We start from the raw sequence: 27,965 nt of genomic DNA, 5'->3' as shown, positions 1-27,965 counted from the left end.
ACGACAAGAATACTAATCACACTTCTATTTATCTTCCCACAAGCTAGTATGGCCTCAGATATCAAGGGTTACCGAGCATTTTTAAAAATTTACACCCAAATTGATGAAAGAGAATTCTTATTCAGATAATTAGCCTTTGTAAATTGGAATGAAAGGGAAAAAATGCTTTTTTTCCTGGACTTCAGGATAATCATTCTGTCCCTTATTAAAGACCCATTGTTTGGGAACTTTGGGCCATAATCTAGAAAGGCAAACTCCTACACAACAGGGGTGTAGCTCAGTGGTAGAAAGCGTGTTTTGCAAATCCCATTCCCTGACAGCATCCATGAAAGCAAGTTTTCACTTCTATCCTATCAATCTTCTCTTCACTTTCAATGACCTGGCCTCCAAAGTTAAAGAAAACCTGAAAATACTGTCTGTGTTCTTAAGACCTATAGTTTCCTTCCCAGCACTTGAAAGTTACTGGAGATATTTTGCAGGTCTGTTCAGTTTCTATGAATTATTCCCTTACGTATGGGCAGATGCAAGGAGCTGAAGTGTCGATAAGAGGTTTGCTGTATTTTGGCAGGCTCTCTGCTGGACAGCAGCTCATAAAGAACAAAGTCAGGTGGTGAACCTTGTGCCTAGGATGATGTGAGGGACCGCTCCAGAAAAGGCTGCAATTCATTAACCACCATTCGGAGATGGGGGTTAAGGTTCCACCTGCGATCTAAGGCACGTGAAGTCTCATTGTTTTTCTGCAGCCTGCTAATTGCTCAGGAGATGCACATCAACCCTTTGACAGAAGCCCAAAGCTAGTCACACAGATTTGGTGGCAGAGAATTACCTTCACCTTCAAGCTCTTGACATGGCAACCCCTTTATTTAATTTATTTTTTTAATTAATTAATTTATTTGTTTTTATTTTTGGCTTGTGTTGTATCTTTGTTGCTGCGCGCGGGCTTTCTCTAGTTGTGGTGAGTGGGGGCTACTCTTCGTTGCGGTGCACGGGCTTCTCATCGCGGTGGCTTCTCTTGTTGCAGAGCACAGGCTCTAGGCATGGGCTTCAGTAGTTGTGGCACGTGGGCTCAGTAGTTGTGGCTCGCGGGCTCTAGAGCCCAGGCTCAGTAGTTGTGGCACACAGACTTAGTTGCTCTGTGGCATGTGGGATCTTCCCGGACCAGGGCTCAAACCCGTGTCCCCTGCATTGGCAGGCAGATTCTTAACCACTGTGCTACCAGAGAAGCCTTGGCAAACCCCTTTATTTTGATGTGATTTTTAAATTTATAAAATACATTTGAATATTTATATTTATTTCATTTATATTCTATTTATTTTGATTCCCCATTGATTCTTTGTAGTCTGCCTTTGTACATCATTCTTGACTCTTTTTTTTTTTTGTAAAGAGCACTTCCCCTTTCCTCAAAGGGTCACTGCATGTATACTGGGGAAGACTTGAGAAACGCTGGTAAAGGTCTGGGAATTTTTATGAATTTGCACTGGCCATGTAGCTGCTCAGATTTTAAAAGAAAATATAACGTACACAACTATGAATTGCATTTTCTAAAAATCTACCGCTTTTCATCTGAGATATAATAAACAGCAAGATAAGGTAACTTCTGCAAAGACACGGCCAAAGATTTGAGTTTGATAGAATAAGTTTCTAGAACTAGATGATTTTCAAACTATTAAGTATAAGATTCAAAATAAAAGAACACATGTCTAATATTCAAAGCAAAGATGTTTGTTTTGTCTAGTAAAGTTCAGATATTGACTATTTATTGTATTTTTTATGGGTAACAATGTGATACTGATTACCAAGATAAACCAGAGATAAAGAAAAACAATTATGGGAAATTTCTTCTGATTATATATATATATATATAAAAATATATATATAAAATGGGATCTGAGTTTCTGCTTTTTAGCTTGAAGCCATATATGGAATCTTTTGAAAGATTTATTGATTCTTCCAGGAGAAAGTAATTTTCTTCAGAAACTAAGAAATAGTACCTTCTGTTTATTGTAAAGAGAACATCTGTTAATTATGATTTTTTTTCTTAATTCAGGACTCTTGAAGTGAACAAAAAGAGGGCATTAACCAATAAGAGAAACATTAAGACATCAGTAGATAAATGAGCAAAGAGCCTGAGCAGAAAACAGACAAAAGAGGAAATACGGCTGGAGAAAAAGGGAGGAAAAAATAATGGTTAAAAGTGATTGGTATAATTTCTCAGGGAGAAAACTGCGTTTGTTTAGCAAAACACTAAATGGGCCATTTCAGATTGTGAAACGGTAGCCCTAGGACATGGCCAGGTGGAAATGAGAGGGGGACTACAGGCCTCTGAGAAGCACAGGGCAAGGAGCGCAGGGCTCAGGGGAGAGAGGGGAGCTTGACAAGGTGCGGCCAGGAAGAGGCAGGCCAGCCAGATGCAGGGAACCAGGATCGAAGAAGGAAAGGGATCAATGAGAATTTCCGAGGAGCAGGAATGGCTGGGCCCTTTTATTTATTTTATTTTTTATAAGTAAATTAAAGTAAATGAGATAAGTGTTTTTTTAATTAAAAAAATTTTTTTTTGCCCACGTGGCATGTGGGATCTTAGTTCCACAACCAGGGCTCAAACCTGTACCCCATGCAATGGAAGCGTGGAGTCTTAACAACTGGACCCTCAGGGAGGTCCCAGCTGTGCCCTTTTATGATAGAAATGTCTCATGTTTAACTTTTAGGTTGTTTGCCGTCCTAAGAGGTTTTGTTTACTTGCAAGTTCCATCCCTCCTTTTGCTGCCCCTCGTATGAAGAATGTTTGAGGGGAATGAAGAAAAGGGGACGGAGTGATGAGAGTCACATGAGGTAAGAAATGGGAGAGACTGGGAATTCCATTGATTCAAAAAATTGTAATAAGAATTGACTAGACGAAAAGTATCAAGTCTCCAGATCTGTCACAGTGGACACTAGGTTTTCATCACCCAAGGGAACTGAAGCTACTGAATATTTTAATTTAAATATAATGGAGGGACTTCCCTGGTGGGACAGTGGTTAAGAATCTGTCTGCCAATGCAGGGGACACGGGTTCCAGCCCTGGTCGGGGAAGATCCCACATGCCACAGAGCAACTAAGCCCATGCATCACAACTACTGAGCCTGCGCTCTAGAGCCCACAAGTCACAACTACTGAGCCCACATGCTGCAACTACTGAAGCCCGTGTGCCTGGAGCCTGTGCTCCACAACAAGAGAAGCCACCGCAATGAGAAGCCCACACACCGCAACGAAGAGTAGCCCCTGCTCGCTGCAACTAGAGAAAGCCCGCGTGCAGCCAAGAAGACCCAACGCAGCCAAAAATAAATTAAAAAATAATAATTAAAGAAAAAAATAAATAAATATAATGGAACAAGGTGAAACCAGCAAGCAGGAGAGCTTGCTAACATCCCTGCAGCTTATGTGAAGGTAACAGATTCTTCCTCAAAAGAATAAAAGGTGGACAAATTAAAATAAGCGCCAGGCCCTATTTTAGCTATCAAAATAGGGAGGAAAACATTCACAATGAGCTACAGTCTTGCCGTTTCGTACCTTCATATATCGCTGAAGTCACTGGAAAAGGAGCTGACCTTTTAGAAAAGCAATTTAGTAATTATATATCAAGAGACATAAATATGTCAATATGCATAGATCAGTAATCTCACTGTGAGACTAGATTCTGAGAAAATCATCCAAATATGAAGACGACATCGTCGCTATTTACAGAAGCTAAAAAGTAGAAATGATGTAGATTGGTAACTGTTTGAGTCCACTGATTTGCCTTGTTTTTCTCCTTAATTCCACTGAAATTGGCAAAGAATTAAGAGGAAATTTTTAAGAGGAAATCCCGTATCAGCTCTGAAAAATTAGGGACATTACTATAAACAAGGGGAAAATAACGTATCATTTTTAGACTATATAGCAGGAACCAGAGAAGACTGCTCACATTTCCACATGAGCAAAGAGAGACCTCACCTAGGAAATGAGTGCACAGGACCCGCCAAAGGGACCCCAACGAGCCCTGGGAAACCTCAGACACCGGAAGAGAAGGCCGGCCATCCATCAGTCCACGGGGTGCAGGGGTGATACCTGCTTAACGGCACCCGTTTCCCCCACTTTTGCCCCAGTCTTCACTGACACGGGTCGGCAGTGGGCTCATGATGACAGTGGTCGTGCTGCATTACCCACACAGGGAACAGCAGCAGGGATGGTTCCGCCCACGGCAGCCTCTTCTCTCCCCCACTCCTCACCCCCTACGCCTCACCCCACCGCCAGCAGATTAGTGCAAGTCAGACCTGTCCTCCTGGAGGAAGACCCCGCAGAGCAGGAAGTCTCCACCCCCAAGCCGTGCCTGTGCACCTACCTCACTGCCCAGAACAGTCGCTCAGCCGACAGGTCAGGCTTCTGATCATTCTACCCTCACACCTCCCAGCCCATGGGGACCACACTGTGGTAGAATAAAACTTTAGAAAATGTCAATTTTCCTCTTTCACTATTTGGCAACCGCTGAAAGGTTTAACACGCAATCTTAAACACAAAACAAAGCAAAAGAAAAAAAGCTGCTTCAACTCCTGATACTGAACATACATTTTCTCAAGTTGAACAAAGGAAAATCAACAGATAAATAACAAAATCCTGTCAAAGGAAGAATAACAATACTTTGTTAAAGGATAAATAACAATATTCTGTTAAAGGATAACTTTTTTCAGAAAAGTGAATCATGTTGGCCCTACAAATATAGAACGAACATGTGTCAAAGGTTTCATTTAGTTCATTTTCCAGTAAGTTGTAAAAAAGGTGGGAGGGGCAAGGACAAATCCAAAGAGTAGACACAGACATAAACAATCAGGAACGCAGAGGTGCACTTGTGATTAGACGCAAAACTAGCCTCTTGCACAGAGCAGCCAATCACATCTTCACCTCGTGAAAAGCGTGGTTAGCATGACTGTTGGCCCTCTAAGAATTAACTTCTATCTCTATAGAGTTGCAAAATTGTCAAGCCAATGAAAAGCTCAGATCCCCGCCAAATCCAATAACCTATTAGAATCCTCTAGACCAGGGGGTCTGTGAACGTTTTCCTAAAATATTTCTATAGCTATTTTAGGGGTGGTAAGGTCTCTCTCAACTACCCAGCTCTTCCCAAGGCCTGGGACCAGTGCAGTCCCACAGGGGCCCATGCTCAGAAGAACCCTGTGCTTGGGGTTTAATGCTCTGTGATTGCAGCCTCCAAATTCTTAATAATTTCATCTTTGAATTTGTGTTTTATAAGCGACGTCCATCGGGACAATGGAGCACATGCTGAGGGCTTGGAGCTTGGCTCCCGTGGACCCCCGCCTCCCCACGATGGGTTCTCTGCTATATGCTCTCCACCCCACGAAGCCCCGGGCCCTCTCTGTCCCTGCAACCACTGCTACCCTCCACCTGGGCATCAACCCGGTGGGGGCATTTCCTGGACTCGAATATAAGGAAGGTCAGGGTTGGGCACCTGGTCACTCCTGCTGGCACTTCCACAGCATGTTCAGTGGGCAGCTGGTTGTGTGTGGGGGGGTGGCTCTCACCCACCCCTGATCCAGTAACAATTGTGCCCCAGCATGAAGATGGCAGTCTGCCATCTGGGTCACTCATTTGCCCTGGGTTGGGGCTGTGGATCCCTAGGAGGGGAGATCATTTGGTGGCTAAGAGTGAGTAGCTTATTGTTTTAATTTGGCTTCTCACACATTGTCTGCTTTATCCTTGATGCTTTCAGCCAAATAAGCCAAAGGGCAGCTGATACTGAGCTAGAGATTTACTCCAAGTGTTTCCAGGTTTTCTTTCATCCTCAACTCGCTTCTGCTTGCACTTGTTCTCCTCTCCCAGCTGCAGACTGCAATTCTGACCTTAACCCCATTCCAACTCTGTTATATTTGCTGTCATTTTGGTTGTTTTAGCTTTCATTTGTATGTGTATTGGGTGTTATGTGTTTGTAACAATATAGGCTTAAATTTCTGCATAGTTACTTTCACAGACGTTTTCCTGGTGTCTTATTTCATCACTTTTAACTAAGAAAATTACCCTGGGCATTCTGTTCTATTCTATTGCTCCATCTGCCTATTCTTTCATCAGTAGCATGTGGGTTCCATGTCAGTGTAGAGGGGTGAAGAGACAAGCCCAGGAATTAGGCAGACCCTGGCTTCACAGCTGATTAGCTGTTTGATCTTGAAGAAGTTAGTGATCTTGAACAACCACTTTAATTCCATCACTTCTTCTGTAAAATATGGATAATAATAGCGCCTGTTTCACAGCATTATTGTGAAGATTAGAAAAGATAATGTGCAGAAAGTGGTTAGCATAATGCCCAGCACCTCACAAGTGCTCAAGAAATGACAGTTTATCATCATCATCACTGTCATTAGCTTTCTTTAAGATGGACTTTGAAACCCAGTAGTTCACTTCATGTTTTTAAAGCAATTTTTGCCTGATTATTTTTTCAGTAATTTTCAATCAGTTTGCAAATTTCCAGAACTCTTTTGGGACTTTTAAATTGTAATCATATTAATCCTCTAAGATAATAGGGTCGTTATCTTTAAAAGATTCAGTATTCCCACCTGAGAACTCAGTGGATCTCTCCATTTATCCAACTGTTACATCTATTGGGAGAGTTTGTCATTTTCTTCATATTGGCAACTAGACACTATGCAGGAGGGACATTTGTCAAGGAGAGGCCCACTGCCCATGTGAGGAGCGAGATTTAGCATCATACCAGGGTCAGAGAAAAGGTGGAACCACGAGGGCCTATTTGGAGGGTTTGGGGCATGCAGACTCTGAGAAAAGGCTCCCAGCTACAGAATGTAGGTTTGTGCGCCTCTAATGGCCATCTGCAAACCAGGCAGTGGGCTCTCACCAGAGACCCTGATTTTGGACTTGCCAGCCTCCAGAACTGTGAGAAATTCTAAGCCACTCAGTCTGTGGTGTTCTGTTAGAGCAGCTGAGCAGGCTAAGACATTCACCTTGTTTCCATCTGAAGTTGTGTTATTCCCCTAAGTCTTCTGTGAATTACCATCAAGTGTTAGTTTGGGTCTCAGCTGTGTGCCTGAGTCCCATGGACTTGGGCAGAGCAGCATAGCACAGCCTGGGGCAGCCTGTGGAGCGGGTAGGACGACTTGGTGAAAAGAGGAGAGCGAAGCAGGCCCTGGAGATAAGCCACTGATTGACCTTCAGGATGGATTTCTAGAAACATGCAAACTTAGATTCCTTTATCCTCCTACTCTGCCCCTCAATCTTCAGTCCTTTTCAGACCTCACAAGACAGGAGTAGAGACCTCTGGTAGGAAAGCCAGAGACTAGATCAACATTTTAAGTTAAAGGAAGCATTTTCCCAAGTGTTCTCTCCCCCCTGCTTCTCTCCTTGCGGACTGACCTGGGGCCTGCATGATCTCCCACTGATTTCAATCTGGAGATCTGAGGGGTTGGGTAGCACCCGACAGGAGAGAAAAATTGAAAACTGATTGCTTGCTCTGAGCTTAAGGTGGTAACAGGAGGAAAGAGAAAGGCAATCTTCTGCTTCCATTCTACATTGTGTCGGTTGCCTGGAGAGAATAGTGAGGGTCCCCCATACAGGCACCCAGTTGACTTTTTAATAAGCTAAGACATGAGCATTTTGTCATGGAGCAGAGAGGGCTGACCCTGGCCTGCTTTTGGGGATAAGAACCCTATTGTGGCCGAGGCCTCCCTCAAGCCAGGTTCACATGTTTATATTTGTAAAGCTTCTTCCCCTTCTCTGCCTTCCTGACTACACCTTCTGAGATCTGGAAGTCTCAGATTTTATCCAGTTATCAAAAAGCCTCATGAGGGCTTCCCTGGTGGCGCAGTGGTTCCGAGTCGGCCTGCCGACGCAGGGGACACAGGTTCGTGCCCCGGTCCGGGAAGATCCCACATGCCACGGAGCGGCTGGGCCCGTGAGCCATGGCCGCTGAGCCTGTGCGTACGGAGCCTGTGCTCCGCAACGGGAGAGGCCACAACAGTGAGAGGCCCGCGTACCGCAAAAAACAAAAACAAAAACAAAAGGCCTCGTGAAAACACTTTTAAGACTAAACCAGGTCTAAATCACCCACTTGCCTCAGACCTACAGTCAAATGGAGGTTGACGCTCACACAGTTGAGTAAAACGTCCTTCTGCTGGGAATGTTGCCACATAGACTGTGAATTTTGTATACAGTTGACCCTTGAACAACATGGATTTGAACTGCAAGGGCCCATAAAGACAGGTTGTTTTGTTTTGTTTTGTTTTTCACACACACACACTGTATTTTATTTTTACAAGAAATAAATAGACTGACACCAAGCACTGTAAATGGATGACCGCAACAAAAGCAACAATGACCGCAATTACCAAACATGAAACACACTCATACTATGTCATAATATTGACATTCAGTCCAGTAATCCTCCACTGTAACAGCTCCTTTACTTTGTAGTGAAAATTGATTTGTATATTTTTTGCTTCTGAGTCCTTGTGGGATTTTTTTTTATTCAAACAGAAAGTCACAAAAATTATAATCATCCTCATCAGTTCATTCAGTCCCATGTAATTAATATTTTTTATCTTGATCTTTTGTTACCACTTTTATGAATTCATCAGTTTTCCATTAGAGTTCTGAAAATGCTTATTCATTCAGTTCAGCAGTATAGTCAGTTTAGACAGGTTTTTTTTTCCCCCCAACAAATATGTACTGGGTTGGCCAAAAAGTTTGTTCAGGTTTTTCCGTAACATCTTATGGAAAAACCCACATTAACTTTTTGGCCAGCCCAATACTACAGTGCTACATGATCAGGGCTGGTGGAAGCCATGGATGCAGAACTGTGGATACAGAGGGATGACTGTAAAGTTATACTTGAGTTTTCCATTGTCCAGAGGGGTCAGTGCCCCTAACCCCCGCACTCTTTAAAGGTCAACTGTACATCCACTCCCTGCTTCCACCTTCCTGCCCTCACAGAGGGAGCCACAGCCTCCAGAAGAATTCCCAGCCCCGCTCCAGCCAGTCCCCTTCCCAAGCCCAGCTCACCTTTCCCCAACATTTTGCCTCTTCAACAAGCAGTGTGCTGAAGAGCAGAATTTACAGATCACACTCTGCAGTGGGTGCTAGTAAGGTCAACTACAGGTGGTTAAGTAGAAAAAAAGAGACTCTGGGGGAAAAGATTAAGAGGCCAACTAGGAAGGAGAGGGGTTGTCCAGAAAACAAGAAAGGGTGCCAAGAGACATGGAGTCCTAATTCCATCAAACACCTCAGAGAATTCCTGTGAAATGGGCACAGACACATAAGGCCATGGGTCACATTAGCAGAGCAGTTTCAGTGGAGTGCTGGGGGAGGGCTCCAGGTTCCAGGGGGGTCAGGAATAACCAGGCAATGAGGCAACAGGAACTCATGGGGCTGCTCTTTTTTTCTTTTGCCTTATTTGATATGTTCAAAGCACATTATGGGGCTTCCCTGTGGCGCAGTGGTTGAGAGTCCGCCTGCCGATACAGGGGACACGGGTTCATGCCCGGGTCTGGGAAGATCCCACATGCCGCGGAGCGGCTGGGCCCGTGAGCCATGGCCGCTGAGCCTGCGTGTCCGGAGCCTGTGCTCCGCAACGGGAGAGGCCACAGCAGTGAGAGGCCCGCGTACCGCAGAAAAAAAAAAAACACACATTATGTAACATGCATGTAAGTCATGGAACATAGTGATGAAATGAACACCACCACCTGCCTGAAGAGCAGAGCACAGCCAATGCTATTGCATCTACCGGGCCCTGAGGACCGATTTTTCAAGAAGTTTGATTCTAAAGGATAGAATAAAGTGAGTGATGTAAGCCAGAGCTGGAAGAAGTCAAGAAAAGCACTTTTTCAAAAGACAGACTGGGAAGCTGAAGATACAGGGGAGAGTGGAAACACGCTTAGCAGCCTTGCAGGGCCCATCAGAGGAGGTCCGGGGACCAAGAAACAGGCTTCCGGCAAGCTTTGCAGCTGTGCTCTTCCTGAAGGAGGAGCGACTAGCACTTGTCTTTCTCTGATGGGCCAAGTCTAGGAAGAGCATGATTAACACCAACGAGAGGGATGTACGTCAAAGCGTCACCGGCAAGCCCATTCACAATTCCCGGGAAATAAAATAGAATCTGGGTAACAAAATAAAGTCTAACCTTTTCTTTTCCTTTGTGCTTAGTCTAGTTTCACTGGCTCACAAGGTGCTGCATTCCGAGGCGTCACACCCGGCACTTTACACCAGAGCTCCCGGTAACAAACGGCTGTGCTAACACCCCAGCCCAGCGCCCGCACACGACTCTCAATCCAAGATGGCGGCAGCGGGGCGTGCAGAGAGGCGGTGCCGGGCACTGGAGCTGGAGCGAGAGCAGCACAGCTGCGCCTGCGCCCACTCACAAAGACTCCTCCTCCTCCCCTCCCTGCAGTCGATTTCCGATTTCCGTATAAAGCAGCCCCACCCACTGTTTGTCCGGAGAACGTCTGCTCTAGCGTGGCAGCGCTCGTCTCTCCTTTCTTTGAGCAAAGAGGAAAGCTTTCCTCTGCTTTTGAACCAAATTCTGAACTCGTTTCATTGGTGCCGGCGACACAGGGCGGGAGGACCCTTGTTAGGACCCAACTGGAAAGGGTCGATGACAAAAGCGCCGTATTTGTTGCAGAGGTAAGGCCCCGAAGCCTAATTCCTGAACGGTGATAGGAAGGCACCCAGCTCGGCCTGGGCTGCGCTGCACAGTGGCGGGAGCGCTAGTCAAATGGCCATTTTGACTTTCTCCCACAGGATGTCACTTTCTGTCCCTAAGCTCAGGATCCAGTCCCCTTGATGCAGCAGGTAAGGAAACGGCCCCCTCGTAAAGACAAAACATATCCTCAAGACAGAAGCAAAGGTTTCAAAAAGAGACTGGGGGACAGAAACCAAGTAGTTTCTGACAATGTGCCCCTGTGTATGTCACCCCTTCGTGGTTCTCATCACCATGACACCTGATGCGTTCAGACACTTCTGTCCCTCTGCCCTCAGGCTCACATGTGGAAAAAACATATCGTTCTTTTCGACTTTCCCCCTAACCAGGACTAAAATCATCTGGGTTGGAAAAACAGCAGTAACAAAAAATATCCTCCCAAATTAACTGATAAAATAGAGCAATATTTTCTGAACATAAAAAAGTACTGAACTTTGAAAATACCAACCTTGGGCTCCTGGGTAACAATCTGTTCTTCTCCTACCAGCTCTGCCCTTGCCCAAGAACAAATTTTATTTAACATTTATTATGTTCTAGGAATGGGCAGAGTGCTTCAAATGGATTATCTCCTTCAGTTTTCATACCATTTCTCATGAGGCAGTTGTTAATAAGATTATCTCATAATTTTTTTGTAAATGAAGCTACTGAAGCTTGGAGATGGGACTAACTTCCCCAAGTTCACAAGGTGCATCACTGGCAGAGCTGGGATTCGAACTTTTCTTTTTTTTTGGGGGGGGTAGGAGTTTATTAATTAATTAATTTATTTTTGCTGTGTTGGGTCTTCGTTTCTGTGCAAGGGCTTTCTCTAGTTGTGGCAAGCGGGGGCCACTCTTCATTGCGGTGCGCGGGCCTCTCACTGTCGCGGCCTTTCTTGTTGTGGAGCACAGGCTCCAGACGCGCAGGCTCGGTAGTTGTGGCTCGCGGGCCTAGTTGCTCCGCGGCATGTGGGATCTTCCCAGACCAGGGCTCGAACCCGTGTCCCCTGCATTGGCAGGCAGATTCTCAACCACTGCGCCACCAGGGAAGCCCCGAACTTTTCTTATGAAGGGCGCCTGACTCAGTTATGCCAGACAGCCTTGGATTTGTCCTTCAGTCACTGCAGGATCCACCCATAGCCTCTCGGAGTGGTGTTTCATACAAGGTCTCCGTTCTTCACTGCCCTGTCTCCCCTTCATTTGATGTGCTGTAGATGTTACAACTCTTTCGAAATAAAGTCCCCAGAATTAAATCTCCTCTTTCAGCTGAGGTCTGGCCTGTGCATAGGACGGTTGGTCTATTGCTTTCTTTGTGATGAACATAAATTTTTTTTTGGCGATGAACCTATTTCTTTGTTAATGAAAGACTACTCTGTGCATTTATTTCTGTTAATTCAGTGTTGTCCGTCCTGCACTATATCACAAATTTGTTTTTAAAGGTAAATGAAGGATTTTATATTTATCCTTATTAAATTTTATCTTATTTGTTTCAGCCTATTTTTTTCGCACGTCAAATCTTTTCAACATTTTTTTCATCCAGCATATTAGTTTTTTCTCCAACTTTTTAGTATCTGTGTACCTTTACCCATAAGATATCAAAGAGATCGATCCAAGAACATAGCTTTATGGCCCTACAGATCATCTTTAGTTGCCACTGATCCTTCAGATAATGCTGGATTTCTTTTTATTCAGCCAGATAGGAACACAGCTAATTATACTATCTTGTAGCAATATTTAAAAAATATTCTTTAATGAAGGTTTAAAAGACTGTCAAATATCCCGCTTTTACTGAAGATATAATGTTGTCAATTCACAAAGTCAGAGAAACAAAACAATGTAATTATACTTTCATTAAACATGTTCTCTATCTTGATTTGTCATTGTACCTAAGAGCAAAGCTTAATCTAGGTTTGTCCAGGTAAAGACAATCGATACTGTGCGTATCTGATTGTGTATTTCTTTTAGTAGCACACGAAGCAGGCTCACTGGTGAAAGCAAAGATTGCAGAGAGGAGAGAACAGGTGTGTGTGTGTGTGTGTGTGTGTGTGTGTGTGTGTGTGTGTGTGTGTGTGTGAGATGAGTAGAGCTGAGCAGAAAGGAGAAGACAGGAAATTATCTTTCTGGAGAGTGAACAAGCACACATAATAGAAAGCGTGCTCATCTGAGTTGCCACTATATACTCAAAGAGAAACAAGGCTGCTTGATTGTATATTTGACGTAGCATTGTTGAGCTGCTGGGTGCAGGTGGGAAGCAGATGCATAGTGGGGCTTAAGTAGGGTTTCAGCTTTGCAAGGCCAGTGAAGTTAGGGAGGGCGGCGTGAGGGGATTATGTTTCTAATAATGATCTATGGAAGCTATGCTGAGTAAGAAGGGGCACAAGCCCAAGGGCGTGGTAGTAGGAAAGGATCAGGTCGATGCTCTGGTAGGTCTGAGAATTTCTGGAGTGGACACTCAGGGTAGGAAACCTGGAAGGAAAAGATGTGGTTATCAGGCAGAGGGCTTTTTAAAGATTCCAGAAGAGCTGCTGAGGTGGGAAGAATGAACACATCGCTGGAAGCAAACAGCCCAAGGATTTGAGAGACCAGGATACTGAATCAGTTGTCTATGTGGATGTTGAAGTTGTTAAGATTGATGACAGGAGCGAGAAAGAGCACAGTTGGTGAAATCATCAAAGGATGAGAGGGAGTGGGGAGGGGTTTACAGACAGCAACAAGAGGAGCGGCAAGAGGTCAAGTGTGATGGCGTGGATTTCAGGTGATGAGGTGTGGGTCATCTGCAGAGTTACAAATGATCACATGATCTGGACACCAACATCAGAGCGGTCAGATGTGCAGCTGGTTGCCTGTGCTGTTTCATTTTTGTTTGGATATTGTGGCACAGTGTGGGAAGGGCTACAAATACAGAGTTAAAAAGAGGAAGAGAACCTCTGCTTTCTGAAGAACGCTCAGTGTTAATCACATTACAATACGCTTAATGTACCCCCACGGGCAGTGGCAGACATTTGAACAAAGAAATCAAGATGCTCTAGGGCTGGTAGCAAATGGTAGGTGAAAAGCATACTAATAACTCAACTGTTTCTGACATTGGAAGAAGGAGTTTCACTCCAGGCAGATTAAATATAGAGGTTTTGCCTGGAGACTATTAAAAAAAAAAAAAAAAGTCCCAAGCTACTAAGAGAAACAGAGCTATAATTGGACTCATCTAACAAAAGTAAAATTTAGATAAAATGAAAGTTCTCTGTGAAATTATTGTGGGTCATTTTTTGTAATGCAGCTGAACAATATCCCTAAGGCTGTTTGGTATGATTTTTTTTCATATCTTATAATGATGATAAATTCAGTTGGATTTCTGATTATGTTAACTGGAATTTACAACAAACACACAAAAGGTATGTGTAAGATAAAGCTAGGTTTTATAATGCAGTTTGTACAGGTTTTGCCATTAATTAACTAGAAATGGAGGAAATTAAATAATGTAGAATTCATTAAATCCAAGAGAAAATGTAAAATATGTAATCCAGGAGTATATGTATAATATATAATCTCTCTTCTGTCACCTTCAAAAATACTGAAGTGTTTTCTGTCACAAATGAAACCAACCCAAGCCCCATCTCCTTCATAAAACCTTCTAGAATTCCCTAGGTCTCATGATCTCTTCTGACATCCTATAGCATTTTCATTCAAAAAAAATATTGATCACCTTTTATGTATCAAGTACTCTACCAAGAATTGGGGCAGTAGGAAAATAATATAACTAATCAGAGGGGAGAAATAGTAAACGCAACAATTAAAATGACTAGTTCTTACTCGCCAGGCATTGTTATAAGTGCTTTTACATGTACTAACGCTTTGGTTTCTCACCACAACATTGTGAGGTAAATATTATTATTATGCCCATTTCAGAGATGAGGAAGTAAAGGCACAGACAGGTTATGTTACTTGCTAAAGGTCACAGCGCTAGTGATTTGGTAGACTCAGATTCAAAAGGAGTTCTCCCTGATTCTAAAGCTCTTAACGACCTAAGTCACTCAGTTGCTTTGTATCTCGATATCCATATCTTAGGGAAAAAAAGCATAATACTCCACATCTGCCCTACCTAATTTAAAGGGTTGTTATGTGAGATTCAAGTAAGATAATAGGTTTGGAAATACTACTTCAAAAATTAAATCTGCTGTAGTAATGCTAAGTATTACATATTATGATGACATTTGTGAATTGCTTTACATGGACTAACTCATTTGTCTCTCAAAACGACACTCTGGGTCAGCTCTTAAGGTCATGTCCATTTTATGATGGGGAAACTAAGATACAGAAAGTACACACCTGTTCAAGGGTCCAACCCAGGGAGTCTGACTTCAGAGGCCGTGCTCTTAGCCCCTAAATTCTGCTGCCTGTTTATTAAACTTTGTCCTGTGGACAGTACATGGGGCCAGGCTGGGCCAGGTGTCCATGGTGCTAGAGGTGGGCACTGCTGAATTAGGACTAGACCTCAGGGAAGATGCTACTCCTTTCCCTGGCCTTTATTTAGCCTAGACCAGAGGCCATACAGATAAGCTCTGTCCCCTACCACATTGGTATCAACCCATACCCCCAGCAAAATGACTGGATGGCAGGGCCCTGCCATGAAGCCTGTCACTGAGTAAGCTCCTGCCCTTCACAAGGTAGCTGAAGCAAATATCAGTTCCTGAACTAAACATCACATCCTACCTTTCCCACAGGAAATGCTCAGAGTACCTGTTTCCTGTAATTCCAGATTGCCTCTGCGTGGACGTGTCCCAGGACCGAAACCCACTGCCTCCAGAAAGAGTCCTTTCCATTTTTACTTAGCTCTGCTTTGTAAAGAGTCCTTCTTTAGATAGAACTGTAAATGGCTTAAATTGAACTATGAATCGAACATGTTTGGACTGGTTCAAGATCTGCCCTACTTCTCATAACAAAACTGCTTTGGCTAAGTATCTATATACCTGGTGCAGAAAGACTTGCTCCGGCCAAAACTCGCATTGTCTTCTTACTCACTGTGAGAGCTGTGTTGGGGGGTGGAGTGGGGTGTGCAGGGGGTTACCTACAGGTCTGGCAGCAGGCCCCTCCCTTTACAGCGCACTCCACTCCTGTATAGGAGAATGAAAATCATATTAGCAAGTTTAATAGTCTGAACATGGTAAGGAGACTGGTTTAACTCTGTCAGCCCATCATTTCTCCAAATTAGTTGCCAACAAGACTCCTTTTTAAAAAGCAGAATATCTGTTAACTCACTGTAGAGCTAGAAGTAGAGTAAAAGAAACCAATTTCAACAAATGGAAGTTACCACTGTCAATCAAGCTTGGCATCTGAAGCCTTTCTAAGTATCAGCTGGTGGTTTTCACTGTGAAAAGTGAGATAATTTCTAAGCCATCAACTTCTTCATAAAGGCAATTTGGAAATACATTTTGGGAAATGTTGGCTAGAGGATGTATAACTGAAACTATAATCAAGTGCTAATCTAACAGACACTTCTTCAGGTTCTAATCTCAAAGAAAAATATGATTAATACTTCTTACCAATAGATTCAATGAAGGTATTTTTATGAGTTTGCACAGGCTCAAAAACATTGCAGAGAGCACTCCATGCAAATTCTGCATCATTAAAGTGTAAAATCATTTGGCAGTTCAAGAGAAGAAAATATTCTATTGATGTGAAGTACAATTTTTACATGCTAATACATTTAATCACTTTCAGCCTCTATGAAAATTAAGAGATCTTGGAAATCATCTGGTTCAACTAATTTCACAAATGTGAACCTGAGGCCCAGAAAAAGAGATTCTATTCATAATCACACAGCTAGTGAGCAAGAGAGAGCTAGAATACAAGACTTCCAATTCCATACTTCAATTTGGTTCCAACAAAAATTTGAGCATGAGGAATATACTTTCATAAATCAAATATATGTGAGTAATTAGTGCTCAACATTTCAGCAGATATAATGGAAAGAATACTTTCACTCCACCCTCTAGATCTTTCTGAAGTTAGTTATCTTGAGAGTTGTACAACGTATGAGAGGCCTTTTCAGATATCATAAAATAGCTTTAGAATGGGACAAGAAAGGAAATTCCAACATTAATGGCAAAAGGACCATTTCTGTATGAACCAGAGTTTATCTTCTATGAAGATATTTACAGAGGCCACTCAAGATATTTACAAAGCCCACTAAGTCTCTGTTTCATATAAGTATAAAAACTACTCTGTATAAATTTCTTTGGGGAGGAGATTGGCAGGCTTGATACATCCAATGAGAGAAAATTTTCATCTGCTAATAGAGTTGTTACTAGTTCAACAAAAATACTTGACACATAATGTAAAAATTTATTGCCTCCAAAATTTTTCTATAAGATCTGAAATAAAACTTTATATCACATTTTATTACATGGCTTTCCTCCTTTACTTTGATACAAGTGAAAAGAATATAAAAATTTCTCATTTATTCAACACCAAATATATTAAATTGTTAATTTCCTTAGATCATCCTTGACACTAAAAATTCTTTTCGTACCGCTATTTGATAGGGAATAAATCAAGAAAAACCAGTTTCAACAAATTGGAAACATTTCAACAAATGGAAATAATCACTGTCTGTCAAGTTGTTGGGAGCCTTTCTAAGCATCTGATGGTATTTTCCACTTGGCAAAGTGAAAAATCTAAGCCACCAGTGTCTTCATAAAGGCAATTTAGAAGGAGTTCATATTTGAATTAGGGCTCTACTCAACTTAGGTAAACGTAAAGGAATCAGAATGAATTTTGTGTTTACAATATAGTGAAAATAATTCAAATAGGAATTTTCTAAAGTGAAATAATTCCCTTAGATATTTGAGAATTTTCATGCACGGATCCAGGATGTTAGGGTTAATTTTTAAGTAATTCCTCTGCATGCCAAGGTAACATTTTTACTGGAAAATACTTTTCTTCTCAAGAAATTTCAGAATTGCATACCCTCCCCCCCCACACGGGCACATATTCCTTAGCTCAAACAAGCATGGGTAGATATGAGTTGGAATAGACATTAGACAGGGGAAAGAGGCTGTCAAACGATGTGCTGAGGAGTGAGGATTTATTCAGTGCCTCCTTGGAGTTTGGTTCCCATAGCTGTAGAGGACGGGACTCTGTGTGAAGAATTGAAAGAAACATCTACTGAGTAAGTCTACACATGAGCAGTTTTCTCTTCTCTAAGCATTACCACCAACTGTGTTCTTTGGCATCATGCTTCGTGGTCCCTTAATGTCCCTTCAGCAGATTCTAGATCTTTCTGTTCACTTTCAGATATTATAATCCACTCTGGTTCAACATCTCAAGCTTAAACGAGATTTGGATTTCATTCTGAAGCTCTTCTCCCCTACTCCCCAATGTGGTCATCATTAGAACTGTTTAAGAATCTTCTCGTCCTCCTTCTGAGGACATGTCAGGAAAGAACTCCCACAGCCTTTGAACTTAGGGTGGCCATATGACTTGGGTTTGGCCAATGAAATACGAGCAGAAATGACATGGATCACATCTGGGCAGAAGTTTTAAGAGCTAGTGCATGATTTGCTGCATCCCCTTCCTTCCTATGCTGGTGAGGGAAGTATGTGTCCAGGCGAAGGCTCCTTCAGCCCAGGTCTGTGAGTGACCACTGTGAGTACAGCCCCCTGCCAATGTGCTTCGGAAACAGCATGAGTGAGAAGTAACCTGCTATGTTGAGCCTTTGAGACATGGGACTTTTCTGAGATGCTGCAGCCTATTCTGCACCTAGCCTATTCTGGCTCCTACATCCCAGCATAGGCTTGACCTGTGAACCCATCTGCTTGGAATTGAAGGAGGTGGTGGGGTGCATGGTCTGCCTCTGCAATAACGCTTCTCTCAGTTAGGACCGGTCCCTCCTAACTTGGAAGGAGGAAGAAAGGAATCACAGAGAAGATAAGGAATGTCTTATATCCACTGGCTGATGCTGGTGGCAGGGAGTGTTGCTGGCCTTATTCAGGTTATACCTGCTCCTGGGTGTCCTCTGCTGACACAGTGGTCGCTGTAGATGGATACGTGGTGTTGAGTGTCTCTCTGGCTCTCTCTGTTGCTGAGGATCCCTTCAGGCAGGACATTTACTTACACTGCCCAGCAGGGGACTCCCTCCTGGCCTGGTGTCCATCTTGGCCACTCCATACCTCCTGTGTCTGGTCCTCTACTCCAAGCTCCTTCATGGGACCAAAGGACATGAGGAATTAGCGTGAGGGTGTCCACGCCTGTCCTTTTCTTTCCAGGCACACTAGGCTACTATAATGAGGCCCCTTTTTCCTTACTAAACCGTTTCCTTGATGTGGGCCCCACCGTCAAGCCTCCTGCCTTTGGAATATCCACCTGAGAAGCAAACCCCAGTTTCCATATTTTTACATCCTTATTCCTGAGGACACCCCAGACTTTCCCAGGAGCTCTCTCACCACGCTCAGCCAGCACCGAGTTGGGAAACAAGAACTGGGCGTCCTTTCTTGCTGGCACTCCTCATGGATGCACGTGGGTGCCTAGGACTCTCCTCCTTCCCTTGATATTGGAGGCAGAGGGATAAATCCCACAGGAATACCACCATCCCCATAAGGCCAATGATGGCCACTTTCCTCCCTCTCCCAGGACCTCTTCTCAGAGGAGACTTGGGGGATGCTGAATGTAGGTGGTGGTTAGTTGTAGCAGGGCCTGGGGTGGGGGATGGACATCTGGCTTTTCTTGTCGTGGGCTCTCTTTAGAATGTGTCACACTTTCTTGTCTATGACTCTGTGGTTTAATAGTCACAGGCTAGTCCCACTAGGCATCAGGTCACATTTATATTTGGAACTAAGTTGATTGGCTGGATATGCTAGGGGACAGAGGAGCAGGGCATTGACTCAATCATTTGTGCCTTCTTTTATTCCAGTGTTTATCAAGAGTGACTATGTCCCTGGCGCTGTTCCAGGCACTAGAGCTATGGAGCTGTAAGACACTGCAGGAGTCAGTAGTTTGATGGACGAGTACTTATCATACAGAGTATTATGTATCACGTTATGGGTGTAGCACATGTGGAACTCTCTAGGGGACTGTGGAGAGGCCAATAACCCAGGCTTGAGGTTGGAGAAGGACAAAGGATGAGCAGGAATAACACAGGTAAAGGAGGATGGGGAAGAGTGTTGTAGCAGTGGGGGCACCAGAGGCCAGGTCCCAGGTGTGCGCCGGGAGGGCTCAGTCTGGCCAGGCGTGGAGTGTGAATGGAAGTGGCTGGTTCTACCTGGGAGGTAAACAGGGTGAGGTCTGGGGCCTTGCGTGTCCCTGAAGGAATCTGAACTTTCTGCGGAGGGCAAAGGAAAGCCATAAAGGATCTAAGGCCAGGAGCAACACAGTCACGTTTATGTTTTAGAAAGTGGACTGGAAGCGCTGTGGGTGATAAATGCTGTGGGGCCCAGGCTGCAGGCAGGCAAGTCAGTTGCGATGATTCTGGAAACAAAGGAGACTGTCCTGAACTAAACATTTCCGTGTCAGCGAGGCCCACGATCTTGTAATGAAATGACAAACCAGCCTGGAGACACAGTGAGACTGGAACCTGAGATGACGCTATTTGTGTACAACTCATTTCCACACAACTCAGAAATGACACTTGCATAAAATCGTGCGTCTATTTATCTGATATTTTCGCTATCTGGTTCTCAGATAGAAATCTCAAAAACACCCAGTGGAGATGTTTCACATCAGGTAAGTGGAAACCCAGTTTCAAAGCTGTGGCTTTAGGCTTGTAAAAGCAATTGAGGTCAGTGCTGTGAAACACAGCGTAGGTGAGGCTGGAGAGTTTTCGCCTCACCGCAGAGCCCTGAGGTCAGCTGTTAATTCTGTTCCACTCCCTCCCCCAATCAAAGGAGAAGGCTGCTGTCTGAAATGACAGGCTTCTGAAACCAACCGTACAGTACCAGTATTTGCCTCAGTTCTGGATCCTGTCCCTCAAGACCACTAGGTGACACTGTGGAACATAGTCATTGCATTCAGGTATTTTCTCAGGCTGGAAAAGGAATGCAGCTTTATATCCCCCCTGCCAAGTTTTAGAGAAGCCACTTGCTTGTCAACCATTTCCCCCAATGCAGTTATTTCCCACTAGGTGGGATAGCTGGGTTCAAAAAAGAAAAGTCACTAGAAAAGTTTGCTATTTAATGGATGAATTTCTTTGTCATACTCTTAGAATACAGCTACCTCCAAATTAATTGGTTCTGTGGGAAGCAGCCGCATAGCACAGGGAGATCAGCTCGGTGCTTTGTGACCGCCTGGAGGGGTGGGATAGGGAGGGTGGGACGGAGGGAGACGCAAGAGGGAAGAGATATGGGAACATATGTATATGTATAACTGATTCACTTTGTTATAAAGCAGAAACTAACACGCCATTGTAAAGCAATTATACTCCAATAAAGACGTTAAAAAAAAAAAAAAAAAGGATGTTCATTTAGGAGGTTTTCTTGACCAGAGTGATACCAGCAGTGATAATCCTCATCACCCCCCCCACCCCCGCCCCCAAAAAAGAATTGTTTATGCTGTTGACACTGTCCTTGGGCTTTGGGCTTTGGGTTTGCTGCACTGGGGTTTGTTTTTTCCTGATCCTCTGAAATATAGTTTTCTGATAGCAGGGGATTTGTGTTTTCTCCCATTATTATATCCATGCCCTATGTACTTAATGGTTTTCCTCTTTTTCTCATTTTTCTAACTTCTTGTTCTGCTCTCTTGAATAGTTCTGTATTTACCTACTTTATTTATTCATTGATGCATACTCTAAAGATTTGTGGTTGCATTGTTCTTCTTATGGAAAAGACATTGTGTAGCTGGAAACAAACATGTCTGTGCATTCCACCTTGAGGGACGTACAACTGATTACATCTTTTTAAGGTTGTTTTTCAGATTGTCTAATCTTTCTGGATACTTGATGAAACAAACATACGTTTCTCTTTTTTTGCTGTTGGTTTTTGTTTGTTTCCTTTGTTTTTTTTGTTTTTAGTTTGCCTCAACAACTTCAGCAGATTGAATTTCTTATTTTCATCATTGAAACTCAAATTTTACTTTCACTGTAAATGTACATCCTTCCCTTTATTTAGCATCAGATCAACTTGGCATTCCTAGCCTATTTTTTCCCTCCAATTTCTCCTTTAGAAAAGATTCTATTGCTTGGTTTGCCATATTGATCAATTATAGGTTTCTGATTTATAGATCAGTAGAACAACAAAAAGTGTGAATCCCTGTCCAGGACCCAGCTCCAGCTGAGCTGTGAACAACGAACACAGTTCCAGTTACTTAAGATTGATGCTTCACTCCACCAGCCCCAGAGGATTCCACGTGGGCCACATGTGGGTCTATCAGCAGCTGTCAGTGGGCTGTGGAGTTGGCAAGGAATCCTCAGCTGCTAGACTCAAGAGTACCTTTCTTCAAGTCAGTGACGATTACAGCAGCATCTGTCCGAGCTGACCGCCCCCCCACCCGAGGGAATCTAGCGGCAGATTGATTCACTTCCTGTTGGGTCTCCAGGATTCCTGGAATTTCTCTTTTCCTTCAAGGCTCCACCCCCATGACAGCTTTGAACACTGCTTTTCTGGTTTGTATAAAGATGTGAAAACTTCGTGACAGAATTTTCCAAACGGATCTCTGGAAATAGTCAAAATGTAAGCAAGTTTTAGAATATTCTTCTAGTAATGGTGTGGAAGGTGGCTTTCGGAAGGACAGATCTCTGAAAGGACTCAAAGCATAAAAATGTTGCATCATTATATCCTGTGTATTTGTTATCATTTATTTTTTATTTTTAGCAATGCTGTACAAGAATGTGATGCCACACGGTTTATAATGAAAAATAGCTTCTATTGCTTTTTTATTTTTATTCTTTTGGTGTAGAACATTATGTATTGACTTCCAACTTTAACAGAACAGAGGATTCAGGTCCCACATATATCTTTAGGTCATATTTTTTAGTTACATCAATATTCAATGAAGGGTTGCCGGTGTTGAGTTAGTCTCGTTATCAGGAATAAAAACTAGCTTCACACTGTCTACCTCATGACTGTCCCGTGGCCAAGGATGATTGTACAACGTTTACTATTCTAAAATGCATCTTAAAAAGTGTTAAAGTTCTTAAAATGGAAAAATGAGCTTCAGAATTGACAAACGCCTATCTACTGATGAGCTTCTCAGCAAAGTGATCTGATGGGATATTTTGATGAGAGATTTCCCACTCTTGGACCCCTAGGTGTCTTCCTCTCCGTGGCTTATTGGTTTCCCCAGAGAGGGACTCTTCTAAACTCTCACCTGTGGCTGTTGTTCTGGGAAATACAAGCACATCTCAGACCTAGTACATCCTAAATTGAATTCTTGCTCTTCCCCCACAAAAGTGCTCTTCCTTCAGTCTTCTCACTTGTTAGTGACAAATATATAGTCTCTTATTCTAAAATGCTGGTGTCATTCTATTTCTTAAAAATTGATTTATTTATTTTATTGAAATATAGTTGATTTACAATGTTTCAGGTGTACAGCAAGTGATCAGTTATATATATATGTATATATATATACTTTTTCAGGTTCTTTTCCATTACAGTTTATTACAAGATATTGAATATAGTTCCCTGTGCTATATAGTAGGTTTTCGTTATTTACCTATTTTATTTATAGTAGTATATATCTGTTAATCCCCAAACTCCTAATTTCTCTCTCCCCACCCTTTCCCCTTTGGTAACCATAAGTTTGTTTTCTATGTCTGTGAGTCTGTTTCTGTTTTGTAAATAAGTTCACTTGTATCATTTAAAAATGCTGATGTTGTTCTTAATGCTTCTTTCTCTCCCATACTCCACAACGCAACGACTGAGAAATACTGTTGGTTGTACCTTCAGTATAGATCTAGAGACTCACCACTTCTCAGCCCTTCCATTACTACTCTGCTGCCATTCTGGTCCAAGCCACCATAGTTTCTCCTCGATGACTGCCATAGCTCCTCCCCAGTCTCTATGCTTCTTCCCTTACCCCCAGCACTGCTTGCCCCCTGCCCTCACCACCCACAGCCCGTTCTCAACCCAGCTGTAAGAGCGATGCATCTCAATTACAAGTCAGAGCATGTCAGTCCCCACTTAACAACTTACAGTAGCTCCCACCTCACTTGGAGTGAAAGCCTGAATTCTTACAATGGCTCCCAAGCCCCAGATGATCAGGACCTTTCTGACTTTCTTTCCTACCTCTTTCCCCCTCACTCCCTGCACTCCACCCTTTGCTCTCCCTGTTGTTCCTCAAACATGCCAGGAAACAGGGCCTTTGCTCCAGCCGACCCCCTCCTGGCATGCTTGTCCTTCAGAAATCTACATAGTCAACTCCTTCACTTCCTTTTAGTCTTTGCCCAAATGTCTCCCCCTCAATAAGCCTGACCACTTTATTTAAAACGATGCCACATTTTCTTCATACCTGATTCCCCTTACTTTGTTTTGTTTTTCCTTTAGCACTTATTACCTTCCAACATACTACAACATATTTCTTTATTGTCTGTCTTCCTCTACTTTCTAGGTATAATTGTTTTGTTCGCTGATGTGTAACAGTTGAGTAGTTGCTTAATAAATATATGCTGCAGAATTAATAAATTCACAGGATATATTCCCTCTTAAGGATTCAAGATAAGATTTAATGAATATCTACAGTGTAACCAAAGATTTATGCACATTTTCTCATTTAATCTTATCTATAACCCGATGAAGTAACACGCTCTCTACTTGACAAACGTGCAAACATTTAAGGAAATTTTTCTGAAGGTTCTTAATTAATTGTGGAAGGTGGAATCTGAATGCTGGTAACTAAACCCCACATTTTCCCCATTATGTCATGTTGGCTTCAACTCTTAAACCATCCAAGCTCAGCTCCCTCCTCTTAATTACCACTGTGTCTATAAGTGCCCAATCCAAGATGGTAGCCACTAGGCACACATTGTTATTAAGCCCTTGAAATGTGGCTAGTCCAAATAAAGATGTAAAACACGTAAGATTTCAGACAGTATGAAAAATAATTTAAATATCTTTTTTTTTTTTTTTTTTTGCGGTACGCAGGCCTCTCACTGTTGTGGCCTCTCCGGTTGCGGAGCACAGGCTCCGGACGCGCAGGCTCAGCGGCCATGGCTCACGGGCCCAGCCGCTCCGCGGCATGTGGGATCTTCCCAGATCGGGACACGAACCTGTGTCCCCTGCATCGGCAGGCGGATTCTCAACCACTGCGCCACCAGGGAAGCCCCGAATTAAAATATCTTGATGAGAATTTTAAAGTATTTATTATATGTTGACATAATATTTTGATGTGTTGGGTTAAAGTATGTTATTAATTTTACCTCTTATGTTTTTTGATGTGACTTCTAGAAAATTTGAAACTTCATAACAGCTTCTGTTACATTTATACTGGATAGTGTTGATCCAGACCATTTGTCCTTGGCTTTGTAATCACAAGAATTCACATTTTCATCTTTCTTCAGTTAAAGGCAATGAAATCTGAAAAAAGGGAAGATAACCTCTGGAATAAAATTTCCAAGAGCTGTCATCAAAATGAAAATGCCATTAAAATGAAAATGTCATAGATATGTTTGTTTGAAGATCATAGATAGGTTTGTTAAATTATCTCTGAAAGGGCTAACTAGGTGTATGGTTTTGATCTGGGAAGGATTAAAAATATTGCAACCTCAGGCACTGCCAGGGAATATAAAGTGGAGACCTGGGAAGTTTCAATAATCGAATAAACAAAATAGACCACTTGTTGGTGTCATTTTAGAAGAAGATGTAACCATGGCATGAAACTACATTTATGGTGATCTCTACGTTGAGAACTAGTGACTGTTATCTCTGAGTGATTTACACAATCCAGAAGCCCCCATCGCTTGATGCTGTGTAGATAGGGCTATAGGTGTGAAAAAAACCACTTTTGTTGCCTAAACTTGCTTAAATTGGATGTGTTGAAGGTTGTTCAAATATTTTAATTTTCATCAGGAAGATCTGGAATGAGAATTTATATATCATTTAACATGTGTGCTTTTCAAGTGAATCCATTCTATTGTCATCCTCTAAGTAGGCATCCTTTTTGTCCCAAATATCTGAAAATGGGAGGCAGAGGGAAGAAATGCAGAAATATATAGCAATACCTTTGTATTTGAAAGCTGGTTGAATTGTAATTTTGCTATTAGGAAGTAAGAGATCAGAGATAGTTCTTTATTGACTAAATTTGTTATTTTTTGTTTTGTTTTGTTTTGTTTTTTTGGCCGTGCCTTGTGGCAGGTACGATCTAATATTTCCCCGACCAGGGATTGAACCTATGCCCCGTGCAGTGGAAGCACGGAGTCCTAACCACTGGACTGCCAGGGAATTCCCGACTAAATTTTTTTAAAAAGGAAAAGGAGAAAAATATCTAACATCCAATACCCAAGCTGTTTATCGTTCATTAAGAGAATCTAGACGTTTCATAAGGAGTTAAGAGTTAAAGAATCACAAAGTTAAATTCAGTCAATATTCAAGCCTCCAGAAACACTCTGTGAGGGGAGGACAGGCATGCTATGGAATATTCTAACGGTGGTCCCCACGGGGAAGTTTCCTTTTGGGATATGTGGGGCACAGCTACAGGATGGCACAGCCCTGAAGAACCACGTCACTGGAAGACCGGGCAGGCTGTCTGCTGGCATTCCTGACGGGCACGTGCAACTGCTGACCTTGTGGTCATCTCTATGTTGCTCTAAATTTTCTTCAACAGTTCTGGTTTCATGCAATCACTTATTTTCCTCAATGTGAGTCAATGGATATATAATTAAATGTTATCTGATACAGGTCTTTTTTTTAATGAAATAAAATGTTATTTAAAGCACATGTGAAACCTGTACTAAAATGCTTAATGTGTGTTACATATATAAGTAGCCTTTATTACTAAAGTGATCTTTGGTTATCCATTATTTTGCAACTCATTCAGATATGAGGAAGAATTTTTTTTTTTTTTTTTTTTTTTGCGGTACGCTGTTGTGGCCTCTCCCGTTGCGGAGCACAGGCTCCGGACGCGCAGGCTCAGCGGCCATGGCTCACGGGCCTAGCTGCTCCGTGGCATGTGGGATCTTCCCGGACCGGGGCACTAACCGGGGCACTAAGTCGGCAGGCGGACTCTCAACCACTGCGCCACCAGGGAAGCCCAGGAAGAATTTTTTTAATGAAGCCAGTTTTAGATTTACAGAATGATTGCAAACATAATACAGAGAGTTCCCATACACCTCACACCCAGTTTCCCTTATTACTAACATCTTACATTAGTGGGGTACATCTGTCACAACTAATGAACCGATATTAAAACATTATTACAGCTAAAGTCCATAGTTTATTCAGATCTACTCAGTTTCTCCCTCATGTCATTTTCTGTTGTAGGAGCCCATTCAGGATTTCACATTAGATTATCTATCATGTCTCCTCTGGCTTGTGACAGTTTCTCGTCCTTTCTTGTTCTGGCTGACCTTGACAGTTTTAAGAATTACCAGTCATGTATTTTGTAGATGGTCCCTCAGTTGGGATTCTTCTGATGTTCTTCTCGTGACTGAAAATGAGTTTTGGGAGGAAAACCAGAGAAGTAAAGTGCCACCTCATCAAGTTGTGTCAAGGGTACATACCATCAGTATAACCTATTCTTGATGTTGACCTTGATCACCTGACTGAGGTAGCGTCTGTCAGGTTTTCCACTATAATTAATTATTATTTTTTCCTTTCCATACTGTACTCTTTGGAAAAAAGTCACTATGTGAAGCTGACGCTTAAGGGTAGTGAGTTATGTTCGATCTTCCTGAGGGCAGAATATGCACATGAATTATTTAGAATTCCTCTGCTTGGGAGATTTGTCTATTCTCCCTTATTTATTCACTTAAGCAATTTTATTATTGTAGAGTCATGTATATTTATTTTACACTACTATATTTATCTTGTTGCTCAAACTGTTCCGGCTTTGGTTATTGGAAGCTCTTTCGGTTGGATTCTATGTCCTTTTAATATACTCCTATCATTGCATTTTTTAAAAAATTTTGAAACTTTCTTAATTTTTGGCATTAACTACAATATGCTCTAGGCTCATTTTGCATGTCTTCTGGCCCAGTCCCAGAATCAATCATTTCTACAAGGAGCTCTGGTTCCTTTTATTGGATAATTGTATTCGAAACCAAGATCTGGGTGGTAGGTACGTTTGTTGCCACTGGAGTGTTTGCCATTACTTCTAGGCCCTCTCAGCTGACAGGGCACGGAGATCCATAT

The 27,965-nt window shown here is 42.6% G+C and overlaps 1 long non-coding RNA gene across 1 annotated transcript; it reads left to right on the top strand.

The window, feature by feature from the left end:
- The first annotated feature begins 10,061 nt into the window (after positions 1-10,061).
- On the top strand, positions 10,062-26,508 carry LOC307176626. Its single transcript, XR_013824851.1, has 3 exons — positions 10,062-10,647; positions 19,604-19,830; positions 24,762-26,508. It is a non-coding gene; the product is annotated as an uncharacterized lncRNA (long non-coding RNA).
- The last annotated feature ends 1,457 nt before the right edge of the window (positions 26,509-27,965 follow it).

This window comes from Stenella coeruleoalba (assembly GCF_951394435.1).
Source record: "Stenella coeruleoalba genome assembly, chromosome: 18".
Classification (NCBI taxonomy): Eukaryota; Metazoa; Chordata; class Mammalia; order Artiodactyla; family Delphinidae; genus Stenella; species Stenella coeruleoalba.
Note: the sequence above shows the minus strand (reverse complement) of the source record. Positions and strands in the feature narration are given on the sequence as shown.